General features: G+C 53.7%; 1 protein-coding gene across 4 annotated transcripts in view; it reads left to right on the top strand.

Annotated features, from left to right (window-relative positions):
• Positions 1–7,758: 7,758 nt before the first annotated feature.
• ADCY7 (adenylate cyclase 7) overlaps positions 7,759–22,220 on the top strand; it is a 59,541-nt gene continuing 45,079 nt past the window's right edge. The window contains exon 1 of one of the 4 annotated variants that reach the window (XM_039241909.1): positions 7,759–8,940. The gene's annotated coding sequence lies outside the window, so the exon portion shown is untranslated. Of the gene's footprint in view, positions 8,941–9,436; positions 9,457–18,152; positions 18,202–21,555; positions 21,700–22,220 lie in introns of those variants that run through there. The other 3 variants (XM_039241928.1, XM_039241888.1, XM_039241871.1) reach the window with 3 other exon arrangements.

Below are 22,220 nucleotides of genomic sequence, written 5' to 3'. Positions count from 1 at the left end.
CCGCTGGTATGAGCCTTAATGTAAAGACTTGAATGGCTATTTAAAAAACTATCTCGTAATTCTAACGACGGCCCTGTTTAGACCAATGAGAGGTTTTTCTGTACACAGAGAGGATTTCTGTGGGCGTTCAGCCTTTGTAACGCCAGTCGTGGAGTGGGAGATGCTTTCAGCTGGTGTTTTCTCTCCTGCCCCGTCTCCACAGCCACTGCAGGACTGAAACCAACCCCCTACAGTCTGTTTATTCGCAAATACCACCCCTGTGCTTTGACGCAGGGGTTATGCTTGATGTGCTAAGAGGTTGAGACACTTTACCGGAGGTTTTGTGGAGCCACAAGTTACACAGACTGTGAAAATAGAATAATGAAAATGTCTGGTTCTGCAAAGAACAGAGAAAGAAGTAGGGTTAATGACCAAGTGCAGCCAGAGCGTGTTTTGCCGAGGGAGGAGTGTCAGCCCTAGGACTTGGATGGGCGGTGCTTGCCTGGAACCCAGCTGAGTGGTGGTGAAGAAAATCCTGGATAGTTTGCTTCCAGATCATCACAGGCTGACTTAACGGTGACAAGTAGCTCCGCAGTCTGTAGACAACTGGCTGGTAAAGCCCGCCCGCCCACCAGCCTGGTCTCTTCCTGCACAGTTACTGGAAATGTCCTTTTTTTTCTTTTAAGAGTAAAATCAAAATATCCTGTTAGCATCCCAGAAGTTTCTCAAATGGTAAATTAGAGAATGAACTGAACATTGTCCATCTACCTAGACACCGTGAATTTGCTTCATTTCTCAGCTAATATGTGAATGCTCCGTTGTGAAGAAATGTAAATAATATGTAAATCTCTAAATGAAAGGATCTAGTTACCCTTCACCCTCTAATTGCACCTAGCTCCCTAGAGGTACCTGCTCTATTTATTTTTAGAGAGTGAGAGAATCCCAAGCAGGCTCCACACTCCGTGCAAAGCCCAACACCCCTGGGATCATGACTTAAGCTGAAATCAAGAATCAGACACTCAACTGACTGAGCCACCAAGGCACCCCATTACCGTTTTAATATTTGGGGCTGTAGCTGTCTAGATTTTTAAAAATGCATTTACATACATAAACATATCTGCACATATATAATGTCAGGGAGTCTCTAAGCCTTTTACGTAAGTGGTAACCATACTGTGGTATTCTGCGATCCCCCTACGCACCCCCCAGAGAGCTCTTTCCCTGTCAATACAGATACAGATCTATGTCATTCCTTTTATGATGCTGACTTCTGTTTGCAGGTAGCATTAGTACATTAACGTGTCAGGTACCCCAAAACCCTTATAAACTGATTCATGAAATACCCAGTACTTAAGCTTATCTCTAATAAGGGTTTTATTAAAGTATTGCTATTTGGGGGCGCCTGGGTGGCTTAGTCGGTTGAGCGTCCGACTTTCGCTTAGGTCATGATCTCACAGTTCGTGGGTTCGAGCCCCGCGTCGGGCTCTGTGCTGACTGCCAGCTCAGAGCCTGGAGCCTGTTTCACAGTCTGTGTCTCCCTCTCTCTCTGACCCTCCCCTGTTCACGCTGTCTCTCTCTCTCTCCTAGAAATAAATAAAAATATTTAAAAAAAAATAAAATAAAGTATTGCTATTTGATGGCATTTCCCTTCTGAAATGAGGAAAAAAAATATTCCCCCAATTTTACTTCTTTCAGGTGAGTTTTCATAAGTTTCTTTGAGAGGTGTTTCATCTTTGGTACTTTTGCTAAGACTGAACTGTAAATGCAACATGGTCATCTGAAACTTTTTAGAAAATGTTGCCCTTAGCAAAAGTGATTCTGAAAAACCACTTATTTATCATTCTCCCTCATCTGTTCTCCAAAACTTGATATTTTAGTTTTTAGATCCTTCAGTAACGGCAAGTGGCATCTGAAAGTCTCTAAAAATAAGTTATCTGTCTTAAAGTGGGATGACTTGTATGGTGAGCAAAGAGAGTGAACTCTGGTGAGAAGAAGGAGCCAGTTATTTGGGTCAGAGAGGCAGAGAGCTGCCTTGAATTTTGTTGGGAAATCTGCTGGAAAATCTTGTTGGAAAAAGAGGATGGAGGGTGTCTGTGGGAAATTCCAGACACGGATCTTCCAAATCCTTAGGAACAGGGTGATGTTATTTTAGGAGAGATTTTCCTTGAAATCATTTTCTTAGGCTCTCATTATGTGTTTGTAGAATTTCTGCTGTAATTCCTATTCATTCATGTCCAGAAAAGCCTGTTGTGAGATGTTCTATATTTATCAGGTTAGGTCAGTTTAAGAAGGCAACAGCTTTTAAATTGGGAACATTCTTCACCTTTTAAAAATGTCTTACACTTTTTGCTTGTCTAAGAAATCATTTATATTTTTTGTTTTTTTAACGTTTATTCATTTTTGAGACAGAGAGAGACAGAGCATGAGCTGGGGAGGGGCAGAGAGAGAGGGAGACGCAGAATCCAAAGCAAGCTCCAGGCTCTGAGCTGTTAGCACAGAGCCCAATGCGGGGCTTGAACCCACGGACCTTGAGATCATGACCTGAGCCAACCGACTGAGCCACTCAGGTTCCCCATAAGAAACCATTTAAAAGACCCAAACAAACTAATCCATGAAATAATCCATCTGGGAAACAGCATACATTTGTTTTTATGTGTGTATGCTTCTAAAGCAAGTAACTGATTCCTATTTGAAAATGGGATACAATGTTGAAGAGAAACCCATTAGAAACATGCCAAGGTTTAATGCCAACATTATTCACATGAAACAAGAAGGGTCGAACGTATCAAATGGCCTGTTTAAATGGCGTATCAAGTTTCAAAAGAGCTATTGCTCACCCACGCAAAAATGCAAACCATTTCTATACTTAAATCACCTAACAGGTATCTTCAGGAATGTTGGCTTTGCACAAGGACTCAAAATAGGTGTAAGGTACGTTACATCATGCGTCTTTGAGTTTTAAAGTCCAAGAAACGAGTGCTTTCACATAAGTAGGCAACATAGCCCCACGGGAACACAGACGGGGAGGGGGAAGGGCACACGGGCAGGCTGTAGAGACAGAGGTGTGTGAAGCTGGCAGGCAGGGCTGGGCTGAGGGCCGCTGGGGAGCTAGTGAAGAGCAGGTAGATGGGCCAGGGCAGCAGTTTTGTCATAAAGGCAAATCGTTCTAAAAGCCCGTTTCCCTTCCCTTCCGTCTGCTTTTTCCCTGCCCTGAGGCAGCTACTTCCAACTTTGGTGGTTTGGGGCGGGTGGAGTGTTCACCTCAGTGTCTCTAAGTGATACACCTCTAATGCCACTTCTTGATATTCAGTTATTGAAATTATGTTTTGGGGCACGTGGCTGGCCAAGTCGGTGGAGCGTGTGTGTCTTGGTCTCCAGGTTGTGAGTTCAAGCCCCATGTTGGGTGTAGACATTACTCAAAAATAAAATATTTAAAAATCGTGTTTTTGGGGCCCCTGGGTGGCTCAGTCAGTTAAGTGTCCGACTTCAGCTCAGGTCATGATCTCACACTTCTTGGGTTCGGGCCCTGCAAGAGGCTTTCTGCTGTCAGCACTGGGCCTGTTCAGATCCTCTGTCCGCCCCTCCTCCACTCATACTCTGGCTCTCAAAAATAAACATTAAAAAAAAAAAAGCAATTATGTTTTGACTTCTTACCACCCCCAACTCCTTTTGTGCCCCAGCCTCCTGATAGAATTACATTGAATTTTGTTTAGCACAATATTCAGTGGTTACATTATTGTGACCGTGTAGACGCTGCTCTTATCAATTGAACTATATACTAAAGAGGTTTTTTTTTTTCTGTACAAGTTTTTTTTGTTTTCTGGAGGTGGTTTTTAAAAAAAATTTTTTTTTGCTTTTAGTTTTCCATCAACTTTAGTTATTCACCCTAAACGCTGCCATTTTCTTTCTTCTTTTTTTTTTTTTTTGTTGTTGTTGTTAAGTAGGCTCTGTGCTAGGCATGGATGCAGGGCTTAAACCTATGACCTTGAGATCAAGATCTGAGCTGAGATCAAGAGTCAGATGCTTAAACCAACTGAGCCCCTCAGGTGCCCCAAAATGCTACTATTTTCTCAGCCTCTGCAAATGCTCAGGTGCTCAGGAATTCCATCGCCTTCTGCTCCCGGAGCTTCTGAGCAGCCGTGCCTGGTGTATACACACGGCCCTGCTCTCTCTCCACCTGCACCTGGCCCCCTTCACACCCCCTGTGGTCACCTCCTGTTCTCTGCATCCGTGTTTCCCTCTTTTGTTGACAAGCTCTCATTAGTGCACAGTCCCAGGGGTTCCCTGGGGGAGGATGCACAGGCAGTCAACACCTCAGATGGTCTGTTCTTCATTTATACTTAACTGATAGTTCTGTCGGACACAGAATTCTGGCTTGGAAAACATTTTTCCTTCAGAATTTGAAAGCATTGCTTCATTCCTCCCATGTTATTATGGGAAAATTAACTGTAACCTATTTCTTTTTCTTTTTCTTTTTTTTTTCTTCTCTTGAAACTTTTAAGGACTTCTTTTTGGTTCCCAGTGTTCTGGCATTGTCACTGTTATGGAAATTAGGTGGGTCTGTTTTTGCCTATTGCACCAGGCAGTTGGTGGCATGGACGCTTTCCATCTGGCACCACGTGTCCTGGATGACTGGGAAACTTGGAATTCTTTTTATTTTCCTCCCTTCTGTTTTCTCTGGATTCCACAATTACTAAGATAGTGAGCCTCCTGGACTGAGCCTCTAGTCTTCTTATCTCTTCTAACCTATTTTCCATCTCTGACTTTTTATTCAACTCGACCTTCCAACCTTTCTGTTGGTTTTTCATTTCTGCTACCATGTTTTTCATATGAGTTCTGTTTTTGTCCTTAGATGCTCTTAAAAAAATAGTATCCTATCTGGTTTCGTGGTTACAATATATTTTTTGAATCTCTGAAACTATTGATGATACAGGTTTTTTGCCTGCCTGCCTTGTCTCTATGAACTTCTTTTTTTCTGTTCTGTTGTCTTTTTTTTTTTTTAGTTCATTAATTTTTCAGAGAGTGCAGGTCGAGGAGGGGCAGAGAGAGAGAGAGAGAGAGAATCTCAAGCAAGCTCTGTATTGTCAGTGCAGAGCCTGATGAAGGGCTTGAACCCACAAACTTCGAGATTATGACCTGAGCCGAAGTTCGGGCACTTAACTGACTGAGCCACCCAGGTGCCCCAAAGATTGGGACTCTTTACTCCTTAAATGTCCAACCTCTGGCCTGTAATTATTTAATTAGGATTTTTGTTTTTGTTTTTGAGAGGGCACAAGTGAGCAAGGGGCAAAGAGAGAGAGAGAAGTGGCGCTTGAGCTCACTTGATATGGGACTGCAAGTCAATAACCGTGAGATCATGACCTGAGCCAAAGTCAGATGCTTAACAACTGAGCCACCCAGATGCCCTGATTAGTTTACTTTCGAGAGAGAAAAACTGAGGGGAGGGGCAGAGAAAGAGAATCCGAAGCAGTCTCTGCACTGTCAGCGCAGAGCCCGACGTGGGGCTCAAACCCATGAATTGTGAGATGATGAGATGATATCAAGAGTCAGATGCTCAACCGACTGAGCCACCCAGAATCCCACCCCTAGTCCCCGCCTTTGACTTCGCTCTGCCCTGTGGCTGGGGATGGCTGGCACTTCTGGTCTCTGAGCCTTCTGAGTTTATCCAGTGTAACTGGGATTGCTTCTTGGTTTTACCAGCTGCAGGTTTAGGGCTGCGTTTCTTGTGTCTCGCAAGGCAGAACCACCGATCCGCTTGCTTTCCACCTTTCACATTCATCCTGTTTCTTCTTCTCATTTCCTCCATTCTTAGGGGCCCTAAAACCCTAACCCCCATTCTAGTGGGCTTAAGGAGACAGTGAATGTAGATGATGGGTTCAATCCTTTATCTTTTCTGGCCAATTTCTGCCTCACCCACACCCCCAGTTCTATGGAGACATAATGGACACACAGCACTGTGTAAATTCAGTGTGTATGGGATAATGATTTGAGCTGGCGGGTGTGCTAACCTAAAATGGGATCGTGGGGGAGAAGGGTATAGAGAGAGTCTATCTCAAGCCTTGAGAATCCATTACCTCAGGGAGTGGCATAGAGGAGACCATTTCCAACTCTTATTTTTGGGTTGTTTCCTTTTCTGCTGTGAAGTACATAATCCCCTTCTAATTGAAACTCCTTAGCTGCATAGCCCGACCACAGGTCCTCACGAAAGGGAGCTCCTCCTCTCTCGGGGGTGAGCAACGAGGTCCAAGTAGTGAGGAGTGAGAGGCTGACCCAGGGCCAATCAGCACCGCCCTGGGGAAACTTGCATGCTGTCCGCCTTGGCTGAAGTAGTGTCCGTTGCCTGCTAAGGAGAGGGCTGGGTTTGCTGAAATAAGGGACTCACAGCTTCTGGGACAGTGATTTATTTTAGGTTCTTAAGTCTCCTCTCTGCACAAGTGCAGCACGGCCCCTGAACTCTTGCCTGCCGCAGAAATTCACTCAGGTGACGCGTGCCATCAGTTCTCTAGCCGCAGGCCCTGGCCTCCCGTGGTGGACACCACCCCTGGGCCGGTTAGTAAGGGGCTCTTCAGGCCAACGTGTCTGGAGTTTTCCAACAGCGTGGATAATTAAGATCACAGACACACGAGATGTGGACATTTGGAGACCACCCCTCCACCTGGACAGAGACATTGAAATTTAATCACGGCCCTTCAGTGTGGATTTGATTCCTTATCAGACTTCTCTGCTCCACAATTACTAAGAAACGTTTTTCACAAGTTTTGTTTTCAAACACAAAAATCTTTCATTGATTGGTTGATTATTGTTGTTTTAGTAAGATGTGAGGTTGGAAGCTGATAGTGTTTTTTAAAAATTAAATTAAATTTACTTTGAGAAAGAGACAGCAAGTGGGGGAGGTAGGGGGCAGAGAGACAGGGAGAGAGAATCCCAAGCAGGCTCTGCACGGCGGGCACAGAGCCCCACACAGGGCTCAATCCCACGAACTGTGAGCCAAAACCAAGAGTCGGAGTGTCAACTGACTAAGCCACCCAGGTGTCCTGTTGATAGTTTTTCCTCAGATGGTAGCCAACTCATGCAACAGATACTGAAGAAGCCATTCCTTTTCCTCTAGGATTTGAACTGTCATCCTTGTCACTAAATAAATTCACCTGGGTTTTTAAACGGTGCATATTTGCAGACCCCTCCCCAGGATCGCAATCTCTGGGAGTGGGACGCCAACTGTATTTGGAAATCGATGCCTTAGGGCCTTGCCGCCCAGGCTGGCCTGCCAGCCAGCCGCACGGCGCCCCTGGGGGAGCTTGGTGGAAATTAAAATTCTTGGTAGCCACTCCAGACGCGCTGAATCAGACTCCAGGGGGGCCCGCAATGTGTGTCTCCACCGGGCCTCTGCGCCATTCTGACGCGGGCTACAGTTTGCGAGTCACTACCGGGGAGCGGGGGTGGGGGTGGGGTGGCGGGGGTGGCAGCATGCAAGGGGACGCTGGGCTCGGGCCACAGCACCGGGGGTGGAGCCCGCTCGGCAATTAGTGGTAAGTTCACGGTTCGCACTGAGGCAAGCATTGTGTTGAACTCGCTTTTTCCTGTCTGCTCTCAGGAGAGTTGGTCATAGAATTGCAAAAACATGACACACACACCACAGGGTGGGAAGTCACAGCATCGGTCCCCACACCCCATGAGCCGCAAAGGGCCGAGGGTTCTCGGCGCGGTGCTTGAAGAGGCAGAAGGGAGAGGCCTGAGGGCGAGCCCCCGACAGGTCCATCCCGGGCCCAGGGTTCACCCTTCACTCTCTTCGGGCTTGACCTTGGCCGGCAGGACACACCAGCCTGGAACTGAGGCACTGGCTCGCTGGTCCCGAGGTCTGGGGCAAACTCACTTCCGGGGCTCCGCTCGGGGGCGGAGCTGCAGGGTGGGCGGGGCGAGGGGCGGAAGCGCGCCGGTGAGGGTTAGGTGTGCCCGCCTCCGCGCCCGCTGCGGGGATTCCCGTGTTCCCGCGCAGGGAAGCCCCAGCCGCTCCGATCTTCACCTGCGGGCACTTGGGATGCAGCGGTGACCTCGCCGCCAGGGTAGCGGCCCGCCTCCGGCCCGCAGGGCCAAGTGCCACCCTCCGGGCGCCCGGAGGCCGCGGGAACTGGACTCGGGGAATCGGGGCGCGCTTGCTGCACTTACAGGAGTCTCAGCTGGGACCGTCCTCCGGGCCGCGATCTGGGATGCAAATCAGATTTTCACCTTCCAGCATCTCACAGTTCACTCCTCAGCCTAGTTCCAAAGGAGGTGTCCTCTGGGCTGGGTTCTAGGCCTCCGGCAGGGTCAAGGCACAACAACCAGACCGTGGGTGGCTCTTCCCAGTAGGGTCACTTCCCAGCCAGGTTACCTGGCTCCGGGGTTGCGTCACAGGCCACCTCCCAGACCAGAGTTTCTCCAATTGCTTGTCATAGGATCTTCTCCGCGTGCTTGTTAAACTGCAGATTCTCAGGAATCTTTCCTGTAGAACAGTGGCTAGGGCCTCTGAGGTTGGGGCCTGAGAAATGGGCCCCACACCTGCCCACGTGGTCCCCCTCTCAGCCAAGTGGGCACCTCGGATTCCATAATGGGCATAAGTGCTGTGTGAAGTGGCCTCGTGAAGATCTCAGTTAAGCGCTCTCCTGGTCTTGATTACCCCTTGAGTCGGTCTCCTTTGTCCTTCCCAGCCGTGACTCAGGAGCGCTTTCTTGCTCACCCAGCCTGGGTGCCTCGGAAACAGGGCAGATGTTTTTGCTGCCAGCTCTGGGGCCCCACCCCGGGTTGTAGGCCGCTGTGAGTGGGGTCACCATGGGGTTAGCCGCCTGCCTTCAGAGGATACCTACTTTCTTAGGCGGCTTTGTCTTCCGGTGCTCAGGGCGGCTCCCACCAATGGACCCTCCAGCAGTTTAATGCCCGCCCCACCTCCGGACACCCCAGGAGTTGAGACAGGGAAAGAGAGAGACAGTAAGTTTCTATCTAAGCTTCCTTCATCTCGGCAGGAGTGTATCTGCCCGAAGTCTATAGTTCCTTCTAGAAAGGGGCGTTCCTGGAGGGAGGGAGGACTGATCTGGAGTAGAAACAGTTGAACGAGTTTGCTAGAAAGCGTTTCCCTCTGGGGGTGGAGCTGCAGCACCAGGTGCGTTCAAACACGTGCGGGGCTTGGAGAGAAAAGTAATTTGGGAAAGGTTTGGCTTCCTGCTCACGTTCTGAGGGGGCTTGGGGACCGCGCGGTGGTCGACCTCGTCATTCCTGGTGAAAATCGAGCAGGGCGGTGGCCGGCGGCGCCTGAATGGGGCCGGGGCGTGGGGCCCCCGCCGCGGCACGGGCTCGGGGCTCGGGCGGCCAGCGGGGGGCGCCTGCGGCCGCTGCGCCGCCCCCGCCCGCGCTGCGGGATCCCGCCCGCGGCCGGCGCGGCCACTCGGACGGCGGCGACGGCGGCGGCGGCGGCGGCCGGAGCGCCAGCAGGACAGGCGGCGGCAGGTGAGCGGGGCGGCCGCGACGGAGGTCCGGCCCCGGCGAGGGCGGTTGGCGCGGCGGCGGCCCCGAGTGGGAGCGCGCGCCGCCGTTCGCGTCCCCGGGCCCCCGCGGCGTGGGGGGTGTCGCGCGGGGTGTCTGCGCGCTGCTTGCCGCCCGACGGCCCGGCCCCACCCAGGCGGAGACCCGGGATGTGTGGGGCGGCGGCGGCGAGGGAGGGGGACCGGGAGGCCGGGCGGGGCGGCCCCCAGACCCGCGAAGTCGACCCGGTTCCCTGCACTCTCCTCCTCCTCCCGAGGTTTGGGGTTGGTCTTCTCGGATGCCCCCTCTCCGGGCCCTCTGCCCCCTCCCACCTGGGGCCGCGGGAGACGCTTCCCAGACACAGACCCCTCCCGACAGGAGCAGGGGCCCATACCCACTTTCCGGATGGCAACACTGAGACCTGCCAGGGACAAGGCTGTGTGCCTCCCCCGCTCCCCACCCGGGGCCGGTCACCTTCGGACCTCTCTTGGCAAGCTCTTTGGCTTGTGATGGTACTGAAGGGCTGGTTGGTTAGGTTTCCAAGACTTGGGGGAGGCCAGTTGAGCTGTTTAAAGGAAAAATACACCGAGGTCCAGACCAGGGGATGGGGTTGGAGGCAATCCAACCACAGCCCAGGGCGAGCAGGACCCCTCACCAATGAATGACGGGCAGGGGGCTGGGAGAGCCAGCAAGGCGAGCCGGCCTTGGGTCCCCACTGGGGGAAACATGAAACCTAACCTTTGCACGTGAAGAAAGGGGGTTGGCCCTGGTTGGGGGGAGCGATGCTGGAGCGTTTCTCAGTGGGGCGCCAACGTCTTCTCTCTGGTCTGTGTCACGGGTCCCCAGCCTCAAAGGCCGGGAACTCCTGTTCTTTCTGACTCGAGGCTGGAAATGAGAGTTTAGGCCCCATTACTAGCATCGGAGCCTTTCGGGTGAGGAGCTCGGTTGTCCTGGGTGGCTGGGCTGTGCGGGGGACATCTGGGTCTGGACCAGCCTGGGGCGTGCGGAAGCGCCCTTGGATCTGGTCCCGGGTGATGCTCCACAGAGGAACGAATAAACGACTGCAGGACCACAGTGGCATCAGGGCATGGGCCGAGGGGGCTTTGGGCTGTGACACGTGGGCGGCTGCGGTGTAGGGGAGGCCCCCCGGAACCGGCCAGCTGCGCCTGGGGTGGGCGGAGCCGAGGTGGGCACCCGGTGCCTCCCCCCGCCCCCAGTGCTGAATGTTCGGGATCCGCACTCAGTGGGTCCTCTTCCCTCAGCCCTCGATGCTCTCCAGCTTTTGAGCTCTAGGGCCTTTTATAGAGGGGGGCAGGGAGAGGTGAGATTCCTCCGATTTCTGAGGCCAGATGGCTTCCAGAACATCCACTGTGTCCTCGATCCTGTGAGTTCAGGCTGGAACGACCCACCTCCTCTATAGGTGGGAAAGCTGAGGTCATCAAAGGTCTCTAACAAGTTAGTCCTGAAGCTGGGACTAGGGCCTGGCCTCATGGTTTCCCGGTCCTGTTCTGCCTTGGTTCTGGTGAAATCTGTAGGAAGGTACATTGGGAGGCTGACCACCACCCCCCCCCCCACAACAGGCAGAGGCTGTAGTACTCCCCAAGGGGAAAACACATCGGCTACCCGCCTCTCCCTTCCTCCTGCTGCTACCTGTTACCTGAGGCTGGCTTTGCTGCCGACCCCTTCGCCGCTGACCCCCACCTCTTGGATCCTTCTCCTCTGCACCGGGGCACACAGGCACTGCTGATGGAGGGGTAGTGACTCACAGTGGTCCATACTGACCCCAGCAGGGGCGCCGCAAGTGGCCAGCCTGGGCAGGAGGCGACGGGCTGAGTCGGGCGCTGTCCCTGCCCTCCTAAGCCCATCAGCCCATTGGGGAGATGAAGCAGTTGCACCTTGACCCTAAACACCTCTGTAGGGAGAGCCTCACACAGCAGGTGGCCCAGTCTGTGCACTGGATGGTGGAGAAGGAAGGACAGCGAGAAGTCACCCTTGGACGTCTTTGGGCGAATCTGGTGATAGGTCATTTTCTTATTTATTCATGCGCTCTTTATTTTCAAAATGGTCTGCAATGAGGAAGAAAGGCAAAAACGTTCTTCCTTTTTCGTTTGCTCTGGAAAAGGTTTCAAGAGGAGTTCTGCTGCCTCTGAAACCTGCACCTGAGTTTGCAGGTCTGGTCTGGGGGCAGATGTAAACTTGTAAACACAGGGTGTCCGACGGAAAGGTCCCAGGATTTTGAAACATTTCAGCACAGATTAGCCTCAGAACCAACAGAACAGCCTGGAGCCCAAGCAGAGGGCGGCATCCTAACTGGTCTGTTGCAGAACTTCTTGTTGGCAGTGTCGTCTCTCCCGCTGTGAGTCCGCAGGGTATCTGTGGCTCACGGCCGCCTGTGGGGGTCGCTGGGGGCTGGCTGGCAGGTGGATGGCAGCCTCCAGGCCCTGAGCCGCATCCGTTTGGGAACCAGAGTCGTTTCCTAAGCTGCTCCCTGGCCTCGGTTGGAATTGAGGGTAGAGGTTCCAGGCCCAGAGAGCAGTTGACCACACGTCCCTGAGGGTCCTCACTGAGGAAGCGGGGTGTGTGGGACCACCCCTAGGCCCCTCCTCCTCCCTCAGTGTCACAGGCTGTGTGACCCCTGGAATCCTGAGCCTTTCCTGCTCCCTGCTCTGAGAACTCCATTCCTACCTCCCAGCCCTTGCTCTGGCTGCTCCTTCTTCCTATAAACCCTTCCCTCCCATGCAGCCCCATCATGTCTTAGAGAGTGCTCAGCACCCCCCCGCCCCGCCCTTAGACAGCTGACCTCAGGGGTTTCATTCAGTGCTGCTGGTCTGCTGGTCAGGGACCCGGCCTGGGGACCCCTTTGACCTCAGGCTTTGTTTCTGGGACATTTGCCTTTTTTGACCTTTGGGACACGGACATTTGAGCTTGAATTGTCACTGTCAGAGGGGAAAAAAGAAAGGCAGGATCCCTGGTTCCCGTCCACCCTCAGCTTTCTGCTGGCCTCTCTGTCTTCCAGGGGGCTGAATGGAGCCCCACAGGGTGGGGTGGTGGGCATTGGGCCAGGGCCATTGCCAGGTGCACGGAGCCGGCAGCAGGAGGCCACTCCTTCAGTTAATGACCACCTGCTGAGTGAGGTGGCTGGGAGCAGCTTGCTGTTTGCAGAGGGAGCCACTGTTTGCAGCTATTAACAGCAGAGGCTATTATTTGCAAGCTCTGTGCCTGGCGGACAAGAACACAGCCTCTGGAGGGGACCTCTGGGGCTGGAGTCCGCCTCGACTGGACGTTTCCCGGCTGTGTGACTTTGGGCAAGTGCTTCAACCTCCCTGAGCTGGTTTCTCATCTATGAAATGGAGACACTGAGAACACTTATCTGGAAGGCCAAGGAAACGGTTCCAGATTAAAGTTGACCAAAGAGACAGGACAACCAAACGCAGTATGTGAAACCCAGGATGGAAAAAAAAAATTCGTGTAAAGGACATTATTGGGACAGTTGATGAAATTGAAGATGAAATATAGAGAAAAGCATTGTATCAATGTTAAGTATCCTGATAACTATTTACGTGGGTCCTTGTTGCTAGGAAATATGCACTGAAGTGTTTAGGGGTAGAAGGACACAGTTTAAGTAATCTCCTTCCAAATATTGAAGAGAAACCTCTATATGGACAGAGAATAAAGTGAGATGAAATGGCACAAATAGGCAAAGCTGCGTAAAAAGTGTACGGGGCCTCCTTTCTTATAGCTTTTCTGAAAGTAGTAATTATTTCAAAATGCAAAGTTTAAGAAATGCCTGTCTAATGGTCAGAATGAAATGAGATTAATTCATGTTACTGAGTGCCTGGCACTCAGGGCACATTAGCTGTTATTGTCACTTTTGCTTTTTATTGTCATTAGTATGTGCAAAGTGTATCTTACTGTCACAGTAACCTGTGTGATTTTCCCACTGTATGGATGACACAGTGGAAGTCAAGAGAGGTTAAGTGATTTGATCTGGGTCACACAGCAGTGAGTCCACAGTGCTGATCGAACTGCTTACAAATTTATTTTGTATTTGTTGCCAGAATCCGAAACTATGGGATTCTACACAAAAACCCAGGTTTCTAGTCTCGTTTGCCAACTCACAAGGCCTGTAGCACTGCCTACATTCCCACAAGGGCAGCCAGCCTCACTTGTGATGTCCTGTCTGGCCTCTGGGGCTCAGGGTTTGCCGTCCTGGGGAAGTGCCATTGTACACGTGATCCCAGGGTGCTGGGCCCCAAGGCTGGGGTTCCTCCCCTCCGGCATGGTGCCCCCTTCAGCATCCTCCCACACCCTTCTCCATCCAGTGGGTGCTACAGGGCACGTCCTTTACAGAGCCCTCACTCAAGTGACTGCTGTGGGGAGGGTGGAGAGGCTGGGGGCTGCCAGGGAGTGGGGAGAGGAGCCCTGTCCTCCCTCAATCCTGCCTGCAGCCCTAAGCAGTGTGCCTGGCGCTTCCAAAGGGATGCATGGAATGGTTGGCGGACACCCCCACCCCCAACTTGAGTGTTGGAGGAACTCATTGAAGGGTTCCCAGGCTGCAGTCTTCATCTTGGCTTGGTGTGTGTAGGTGGGTAGTCGTTTATCCCCCCTGAGCCCCTGTTCTTCCTCTGTAAAATGAGGGTTGACCACCTTCCTGGATGGGGACCACCATGTCAGCCTCGAGCAAGGTGGATTTCTTTTTTTTTTTTTAGTGTTGTCTTTCTTTCTTTCTTTCTTTCTTTTTTTTTTAGGTGCCCCTGTTTTATTTATTTCTGAGAGAGAGAGAGAGAGACAGATCATGAGCAGGGGAGGGTCAGAGAGAGAGGGAGACACAGAATCTGAAACAGGCTCCAGGCTTTGAGCTGGCTGTCAGCACAGAGCCCAAAGTGGGGTTCGAACCCATGAACCGTGAGATCATGACCCGAGCAGAAGTTGGACGCTTAACCGACTGAGCCACCCAGGTACTGCGAGCAGGGTGGATTTCTGCATATGTGGCTGCGAGGACTGTTCACCCCAGTGCCCAGGCTCCGATGGCCCTGGTTCCCCACTGGCCTGGGTGCAGGGTCAGCAGGTGCTCAAGAGGAATGTGTAAAGGCCAGAAATGGGCAAGGCTGGGCAGGCACTGTCAGGGGGAAACTGAGGCTCAGAGAGGCAATGTGACCTTCAGACGGCCCCTTGCCATGCAGCTTCTACCACCTCAGCCCAGGGCTCTGAGCTTTGTTCCCAGGAGGAGGACAATATGAGCTCCTATCTTAAGTGCCTTGAATTTTTTATGTTAATTACAGCAAGAATTCACATTTATTATTGAAAAGTCAGAAAACGTAAGCAATAAAGATGGACATAAACTAGAGTCTGTGCTCTTTGAAGTAGCCCATTAACATACCAGCCTATGTCCTTCCTGAGGACTTTTTCAAAATTTTTCCAAAAAAATTCTTTTGATGTTTGTTTATTTTTGAGAGAGAGAGAGACAGAACATGAGCAGGGGAGGGGCAGAGAGAAAGAGAGAGACACACAGGATCTGAAGCAGGCTCCAGGCTCTGAACTGTCAGCTCAGAGCCAGACATGGGGCTTGAACTCCCGAACCACAAGATCGTGACCTGAGCGGAAGTCAGACACTTAACAGCCTGAGCCACCCAGGCGCCCCAGGACTTTCTCATTTTTTAAACAAAGGACAAGCAAACAAACTGCACCGGACAGGTTTGTTCGCTGTCCTCTAAGGAAAGTTCTGTCTGCCCAGCGTTTCCCCACGGTTTGTGAGGGCTGTTGCTGGGCTTCTCATGCCCAGCCTCTGCAACATGAGCCACCCTGGTGGGCTTTCTCTGTTCCCTGTTGCTGGACATCTAGGTTGTGCCTGATAGTTTTGCAGTGAGAGCGTTCCCCTCAAGAGCCTCAGCGAAGTGTGTACAGCACACTGGTGATTCTCTCCGCAGGGTAAATGAGGCCCAAGTAAGGCCGGGCCACTTTGTGCAGACCGGGTGCAGGTTTGCGGAAGGCGGCGTCTGGGGGCTGGGAGGGCGCTCCGCCCCCTGCAAACTGCCTTGTGGTCGGGGGATGAGACTGGGAGGGGCTTTGTGGGGAGAGGGGTTAATTGTCGCTGGCTGGTACTGGAAGCCTTTAAGCTCCTGTGCGGGAGGGGAGGGGAGTGGACGCGGAGGCCAAGGAGGCCCTGTGCCTGTGCCCCGTGCTGGCGGTGACTGTAGACCTGTGACCCTGCGGCCTTCGGCCCCTGCTTCCCGCAGAGCGGTCTGGGGATCAGGTTGGGAGCTCAGCCCGGTGGTTTGGGGGGTGGGGAACTGCCTCCACCCAGCCCCGCTCCCCTTCCAGCAAGGGAGCAGCCTTGAGTCTGGTTTTGTCATTAGGTTCTAGTTCTGGACCCCCTGTAAGTGGCCTTCCCTCTTCTCTCAGGTCTGCACATCCCCATCTGGGGAAGGGGCTTAACGCAACCCTTTGACCGCTGACACTCGAAAGAGACAACAGGTGCCAGAGCCGCTTCAGCCTTTCACTGTGGAAAAATTACATGTCTACGGGGGAAGACAGACCCACCAGGTAGTGCTACCATTTCCAGCTCCAGGCCAGCCTGGAGTCATGCCTACCCCACTTGCTGTCCCCTCAGACCTAACACTTCCTCTGTACAAACTGAGGTGCATACAGTGGCGCCTGCATGGCTCAGTCGCTTGAACGTCTGACTTTTGATTTTGGCTCAGGTCACGATCTCGTGGTTTGTGAGATCAGTCCCCGCGTCGGGCTCCGTGCCAGCCGTGGGGAGCCTGCTTGGGATTCTCCCTCTTATGTGTTCTCTCTGCCCTTCCCCTGCTCATGTTCTCTCTCTCCCCAAATTAATAAACAAACACCAAAGAAATTTAAACAATTGTAGTATATATTACTACAAGATAAGGGCCACCCCCCCCAGTATTATTGCCAGAACTAAAACCTAGCAGTAGCCTCTTAAGATTGTAACTATCCAACTCAGAGTTCAAATTTCCAATTGTTCTATACACATCAAATATTAGTTTTTTTTAAAGATTTGAATCCAAAAAAATTTAAAAATTGGGGTCCAAATAAGGTCTGTATAATGAGATCGTATGATATCATTCTCCAGTCTTCTTCCTTCTGCGGGATTGGTACTCATTCTCTCCTGAGTGCCATGTTGGTGTTTTTGGTGTGTGTGTGTGTGTGTGTGTGTGTGTGTGTGTGTGTGTGTGTTTTGAAGCTGGGTCCCTTTTCCTACGGTAGAGCCTCTATAATGTGCAACACATTCCTTACCCCCGTGACCCTCCTGCGAATCGGTAGTTGGATCTGGAGGCTCGATCTCAGTCAGTTTCGGTTTGCAGCAGAGCATGCCGGAGTCGAGACAGGGCTGCAGGCTTCTGCTGGGAGGTCTGCATCGTCCGTCTGCGTGTCCTTTGTGATGCTGGCAGCCACTGACGTGCTGTGGCTTGAAGGTGGTCGCATTTTACATTATAAACCTTTCCATCTTCCACCTGGTTACAAGCAGGGCCGAGTTCCAGCGTTGGGGGATCTCAGGGTGTTATGTTGTTTTATTCCTGTTTTTTTTTTTCTTCATAGTAGTTTTACGTGGTATCTTTGAATAGTATGGGTCGTTTGTTTTCTATAGGGAAAATTGGAAAAACATCATAAATAAGACAGAGATGAATGTAAAACTGCTGAGTTCCATCACTTAGGGATAACTCCCGAGATTTATGTACATCCCTCTGGATTTTTTTTTTTTAATTTATTTCTAGGAGAGAGAGAGAGAAACAGAGCGAGCAGGGGAGGGTCAGAGAGAGAGGGAGACACAGACTCTGAAATAGGCTCCAGGCTCTGAGCTGGCAGTCAGCACAGAGCCCGATGTGGGGCCTGAACCCACGAACCGCGAGATCATGACCTAAGCGAAAGTCGGACGCTTAACCGACTAAGCCACCCAGGCGCCCCTCCTGTGGATTTTCTTGTGTGCAAACAAACATCTGCACACCTGTTGTGTTGTTAAATGGGAGGAGGCACCCAACGCCCGTGCAGGTCCGCAGGCTGGTGTTTTCACAGCGTGGCATCACGGTGGTGACCCCCTTCCCGGGATCTGTCGGGAGGAGCGTGGCCTTCCTCCCTGCCCCTCCGCGGTTCACACTGAAGCCGGGTGTGGGAAGGACAGGCGGCCGCTGGCCGGGCCCGGCTGCCAAGTTTTTCAAAGGAAATGAGGACTTTTGGTTGGCAGGGCAGTAGCTTTCACATCTGTTCTTTCAGGATTCTCTGCTGTTACTGGACACACTAGGACTCCTTTCCTTCTCCAGAGCCCCGTGGCCCCGGGCCTGGCAGGGGCCGTCGGGGTCGTGGGAGCCAGCCCCCTGGCCCCTGGCGGGCCACACTGCCACCGTAGTGCGTTCATCTCTCCTTGCTCCGACATTTGACCTGTGACAGACGGCAGATTTCTGCACGAAGAGGGGCGGTGGCTGCGAGAAGCTGGGTTTAGTAGCTGAGGAGCTGTTTACTTAGCACATGTGTTTATTTGGAGTGGCTTTGAGGCTCGCCCCACGTCGCCCCTCAAGACCACCCGCTGGCCCCATCCTGTGACTTGTAACCAGTTGCATGGCCTCAGCCAGCCCCTTTTCCCCTGGAAACCCAGTTTCCCGCCTGTCGAGTGAAGGAGTGAACAGAGCGTGTCCCCCGCTAGGTTCCCAGCCTGGGAAAGCACATCCTGGAGCCCACAGCCAGGAAGAGGTGAAGGCACAGGGGCTGGAGGTGAGTCGATGCTTTGGCGTGCACACCCCCTCCAAGTGTGAAAAATCACTCTGGGAGTCTGGTGAGTGATGGGGCCACAGGGCTGTGCCGGCTTCAGCGAGGCCCCCTCGGCGGGGACCGCACCGCAGCCCTCCTGGCCTAGAGCCTGGAAGACCTGGCGCCGGCGCTAAGCCAGCCCGCGCTGTCCGCCCAGGCGGGTGGGCGAAGGGGGGCAGGCTCCACGGAGCGGATGCGGCGTGTCTGCTCTGTGCTCTTGCTGGGAGAATCTGAGTGCGGATCACTTAGGCAGAAGTGTCCCTGAGGGCCTCTTGAGTGCCTGGTGCTGGGGAGAGGTGTGCCTCATGGGAGAGAAGAGGCGATACTTGGTCACTCCTGAGCGGGCAGGGCCGCTGCAACCGCAGGGAGACGTTCCGCCGGAGCTGCGAGGCTCTGCTTCCAAGGTGGCTCAGTCACACGGCTGGCGGTGGGGGGCTGGCTGAGGGAGGGGCCTCAGTTCCCTGCCACAGAGCTGCTCGAGCATCCTCACAACATGGTGGCCGGCTTGCCCCAGAGCCAGGGTGGAAGCCACTGTGTCTTTCGTGACCTCAGAAGTCACACATTGTGATTTCTGTACTATTTTGTTGTTCTGAAGGTGGTACGGTGGGGCGGGGGGGGGGGCTTGAACACCGAGTCGGTCTCATCTGGAGGCTGACTGCCGCACAGCAAAGATGGCGCCAGGGGCTTCCAGCCCACATGCTACCCACCTCGTGAAAGGAGAGCATCTTGTTCCTACAGAGCTCCAACAGAAGTCCCAGAACTGAATCTCACTGGGCCACTTTGAGTCCTGTGCCCATTCCTCAGTGGACAGTGGTCACGGGCCCACCCCCGGAGGGCCAGTTCCCCCCAGGAAGAGTGGAAATGGATACTGCAGAAGGAGGTAGCACCATAAACCCTCTATGGAGAGGTCTGTGGGACTGTGTGGCCCAGAGGCGGTAATGATGGGACAGTGGGGAAGGCTTCCTGGAAGAGGTGGCCTTTGTACACGTCTTGGCAGGATGGGTAGCGTTTTGACCATTCCATTTTGACTGTGCCCTGGTGATCTGAGTCAGGGGATAAAAGAGTTCCACGTGGAATGTGGGCTCAGGGACTTGCTGGGATCCCTTTCTTTTCCAGGCTGGGAACACAGGGACACGCCCCGGCTCACTCCTTCACTCGACAGGCAGGAAATTGGGTTTCCAGGGGAGAAGGGACTGGCTGAGGCCATGCAACTGGCTCCAAGTTACAGGATGGGATGAGGACCTTCTGACTTCTAATCGGGGAGGATGAGGCATGGGGGGTCGGGACGAGGAGCCAGGACTTGACTCAGGAGGCACAGCGAAGCCACAGGAGGCCTCTGACCAGGGCAGGTGTGCAGTGAGTGGGGTCTGGGGTTTGGAACTGAGAGCGCGCACTCTGGCTGGCCTCCCTTGTCTTCCGGCTTTAACTTAGCACTTACTATGTGCCTGACATATGTTTCTCACGTAAGCCTCCCAGCCTTCCGAAGAGCTGGGCTGCTTTACACATGGGCTCCTGGGCTGCCAAGGTTGCTCAGGGGACCTCTGACTCTGTCGCTCTGAAGGCTCTTCATTCCGCATCCATGGGACAAGGGGCTGCCTTGGTAAATCGCCAGCCCGGTTGCTTTCAGGGTGTGCCGAGCCCCCTGACTTTAGGGGAAGGAAAAAGTGTTTCCCTGCTCACACCCCCTCTTGGAAGCCTGCCTAGAGTCCGAAACGCAACGGGTGCTACGGGGTTTCTTCCCAAGGGGAGGGGCTTGTCATCCCGGTGTCAAACGAGGCCAAGCTGTTGGCTCAGGGCTCCGCGTTATTTGTCCCTTGGCCGCCTGACAGCCCTGTCTGCCTTGGTTTTGCTGCGCTGTTACTCCCTCTTGCCCACTGTTTCGTGGCCTTGCCACTTTCTGCAGCCGGCGGCTTCCAGGTGGCTGAGGTCCGTCCGCCCTGAGCTCTGGGCCGCGTTTCTTGTCTTCATGGGTGGTTCTCCCAGACCTTTGGGCAGGCTGCTGGGGGCACGGCCTAGCCTGGGAGCTTGGCTGCTGGGGGCTGTGGCCAAGTCATGTTTATGTCCCCAGCACCAGACAGGGGCCCTGCCCACGGGGACGAGGGCCGGTGTTGCTGAGAGGAGCAGGAGAGGGGGCCGTGCCTGCGCCCTGGCACCTGGAGTGAGCAGAAACCAGCTCCTGGTCTGATGCTGAGGAAGCCCGAGCCTGCCCCTCCTCCGGGGAAGTTTGTTCAGCACGTTTGGGAGCCCTGGGCACCAGGGCTTGGAGCTCTCCCTTGAGGGTACCGGCTGAGGAGGGTGTAGTGGGGTTTGGAGGAGCCTGTCCTCAGGGAAGCCTTTCTCTGGCCCCACGAGGGTCACAGGGTGAGTGTTGAAAGCACAGGCCACAGAATCAGATAGACATGAGTTTGAATCCTGGCTCTGCCTTTCTTAGCTGTGTGTGCTTGGGCAAGTGAGCCACCTCCCTGAGCCTCAGTTTCCTCTGAGGAGGGAGCTGAAAGGGGGGCCTGGGGAGGGCAGGAGTGTCAGCTGGGAAAATCTCCACTTTGTTACCAAACGGCAGGTTGTGCCATTGGGAGGAAAGGTAGAAAGTGACCCCAGGCCCCCCCAGGTCACATGCTCCGCGGGCCCCTAAGGACTGGCAGTGCCTTCCCACTCTGTCTTGGGAGGTTTCCGCTCCCCGCTTCCCCGCCCTTCCTGTCTGCCGCTTCACAGCTGAGCACCACATGATCCCAGTGGGGAAACTGAGGGCTGGCTAAGCAGAAGGGGCTCGATTCCTGGCCTCCTGGGGCCCAGGGCTGCTGGGGTTCTCTGGGGGCTTGAGCTGTTTGGAATAGGGACTCCCGGCAGGGACAGCTGGGAGTTGGAAAGGCAGCAGATGAGGCTGGAGACCTTTGACCTCTCAGAGATGACCACTCACTACGTGGGTGGGGAAACTGAGGCTCAGAGCGTGTCTGTGAGTGGCAGAGCCTGGATGAGGCCCCGGCACCAGGCTGCTCTAGCTTTGAATGCTCCTCAAGGATGCATTTGCTCCTGGCCTCCGACCGCCGTCCCGGGGCTTCTAATGGAGGTTTTTGGTGCTTATTTTATTTTCACTTGCTGAAAACTGTTCCAGCTTCAAGCTTCCAATTTCCATGAAGTCATTGGAGCCAGGAGCCTGGCCCACTGCCCCCTCCCACTTCTGTTGAGCCCCCGCTGCAGCTGGGAGTGCCCCCCTCCCGCCCAGCCCCGGAGGCGCTGAGCTGAGGGTTCGGCCGGAGCTTTTGTGAGGCGGCTGCCGGAGCAGGAAGTTGTGGGTCCCAGATGTGACTCGCTCTCGTTAGGTAGCAGCGAAGCTGCCTCGGGAGTGTGAGCCTGGACGCTGGCCCGGGGGTGGGGGGACAGGCGAGGGACGGCCTGCCTCCACGCCGGCTCCTCCGACCCCGGCCTGGCTGCGCCCCCCCGCCCCCACCGGAGGAGAGCCAGGTAAAGCGCGCTGTGGGGACGGGGCGCCATCAGTCCTAGCGGCCGGGCTGGGCGGGGGGCCGACAGGGTCGGGGTCACGGGAGGTGGGGCGGCTCCTGGACAAAGGACCAGAGACGACTTGTCCCGGGCTTTGCCCAGCCTGAAAAGGAGGTGCCATTATGACCGTGGTGTGGGGGGGGTGTGCTGGACTTCGGGGAGCTGTGGGCTCTCCGATGCCCTCTTGGCTTTGCAGGGTTGTAATTTCACACTTACGAGTACACTTTACTGTTCTCGGTGACTGTAAGGATCAGCAGGGAAGGACAATTCCGCGTCTGTTGTGAAGTTAAAATAACCCTGCAAACAAACTCTGAGCGCGCTACATGCCCAATAGACAGAGAGGCAAGATGCCTCAGGAAACGGAAAGGTTTCCCTTTCCCTCCAGCCCCTCCCAACCCAAGGAACCCGGGGACCAACGTGGACCCTGGGACTAGGTCCTTCTGGATCATTCTCGGTGCTCCTGCAGACACATGTTCGCGGGGCAG

Source organism: Hyaena hyaena, unplaced genomic scaffold (assembly GCF_003009895.1).
Source record: "Hyaena hyaena isolate Hyena2069 unplaced genomic scaffold, ASM300989v1 scaffold_7, whole genome shotgun sequence".
In the NCBI taxonomy this organism is placed as follows: domain Eukaryota; kingdom Metazoa; phylum Chordata; class Mammalia; order Carnivora; family Hyaenidae; genus Hyaena; species Hyaena hyaena.
The sequence above is the reverse complement of the archived record's forward strand: the minus strand, read 5'-3'. Positions and strand labels throughout refer to the sequence as shown.